This window comes from Salvia miltiorrhiza, chromosome 7 (genome assembly GCF_028751815.1).
Source record: "Salvia miltiorrhiza cultivar Shanhuang (shh) chromosome 7, IMPLAD_Smil_shh, whole genome shotgun sequence".
Classification (NCBI taxonomy): Eukaryota; Viridiplantae; Streptophyta; class Magnoliopsida; order Lamiales; family Lamiaceae; genus Salvia; species Salvia miltiorrhiza.
Window position 1 is genome coordinate 47,035,806 of NC_080393.1, and position 1,929 is coordinate 47,037,734.

The 1,929-nt window shown below is 32.7% G+C and overlaps 1 long non-coding RNA gene across 1 annotated transcript; it reads left to right on the forward strand.

The window, feature by feature from the left end:
• The first annotated feature begins 297 nt into the window (after nt 1-297).
• LOC130992815 (uncharacterized) lies at nt 298-1,409 on the forward strand. Its single transcript, XR_009091411.1, has 2 exons — nt 298-605; nt 1,218-1,409. It is a non-coding gene; the product is annotated as an uncharacterized LOC130992815 (long non-coding RNA).
• Nucleotides 1,410-1,929: the final 520 nt, after the last annotated feature.

A 1,929-nucleotide genomic window follows, 5' to 3' on the forward strand; every position in this document is an offset into this window, starting at 1 on the left:
TAGCTTATTATTTTTAAATAATTACATGATAAATATAGATATGCACCATTAATTTTATCTAGACTATTATTATTATTATTATTATTATTATTATTATTATTATTATTATTATTATTATTATTATTATTATTATTATTATTATTATTATTATTATTATTATTATTTTTGTTTCCTATTAGAACTAGAACTCTTTAAAGACTAGTATAAATATGAAATCAATTTACAAACCCTACACATAGAAACTCGAAGCCAACAGTAAATTTTAGTCGGGTTTTGGAGAGCTGTGGGGCCCAGGAAACGTGAGGAGCTGGAGTCAGTTTTTCGCAGGAAATCAAGTTCTGGCAGTTTCGGGAGAACGGCCATAACTTCCTCCACAGAACTCCGATTCAGGCGAAACAGGCGGCCACGGAAAGCTCTCTCGAAGACAAAGAAGTCGTATTTCTGGGCGAAATACGATTTGAGGACGTTTGAGGCTTCAAACGAAGGCTTGAAGCTGACTGGTCTGTTCAGCTGCGAGTTTGACGAAAACTTTAGAAATTTCAAGAGTTCATATAGGGATGCGTTGGTAGAAATCATCAAAGGGAGTTATCAATTTCAAGAATTAGGTGAGGGATTTTACGCTTATTCATATGGTTATATATGTTTTTATTATCGCGTTTGATTACTTGTTTACGTGCATCTTATGTCTATGTTGTTATGTGTGATCATGGGACCTAAGCCATTGATCTATGTTATGTGTGATCATGGGACCTAAGCCATTGATCGATCATGGGACCTAAGCCATTGATTTATTGTTATGTGTGATCATGGGACCTAAGCCATTGATCGATCATGGGACCTAAGCCATTGATTTATTGTTATGTGTGATCATGGGACCTAAGCCATTGATCGATCATGGGACCTAAGCCATTGATTTATGTTATGTGCGATCATGGGACCTAAGCCATTGATCTATGTTATGTGCGATCATGGGACCTAAGCCATTGATCTATGTTATGTGCGATCATGGGACCTAAGCCATTGATCTATGTATGTGTTTGGTTATGGGACTTAAGCCATCGACTCAAACTATGATTATGTTTGTCAAGGGGCTCCGGTCTCTTGGCGTATGTTTGCAAGTATGATAATGTGATTTGATTATATATGTGACGTATGTGGATATTTGTTATGTTCCTCACTGAGTATATTTTCAATATGCTCACCCCTTATCGTTTCAGTTTTGCAGTTTCAGAGTCGAAGTGGCCATGGAAGTGGAGAATGACTAGGGATAAGGATTTCTTTTACATTGGACATTTTAGTTGAACTTATTAAGTTTTATTTTATTTTCATGTTACTACTTTAGTTTTGGCAAGTTGACTTTGAAATTAGTTTAAATTTTCTTTATAAATCAATAAATTTTATTTTCACTATATTAGTTCTTCAAAGTTTTTAATTTGAAAAGTTTATGAAAATTGGGGTGTTACACAAAGGCTTTTTTCTTTTTTTTTCTTTTTATAATAAACCCCAATTTAATAATAATTCCTAGTATTTCATTTTCATGAAATAAAAATTGGTCCTTATATTGGGCTTCGATACAAATCAAACCTCAGCGTACATTATCATTTATATATCTTACTTGGTGGAATTGATTATGCAACTTAACAAAATGTCACTTATGTTTTGAAATTAAGGGCCAATACGGCCGAAAGTTGATTCAAATTTTATTTAATTCGAGTTATACAATTTGGATGGTGGGTTGGTGGTTCAAAGTTTTCGAGATGCTACAATTGAAAAAAAGATGTAAACATTAAAAACAAAACATCATTATATATGAAATACTGTACCGAAATATTAAATTAATTTATATGTGGATGCAACTCACCCTCACTATATTTAATTTTTATTAGTAAGTAATTCTAAAAAAGGATGCATCGTTATCATCTAAAACTA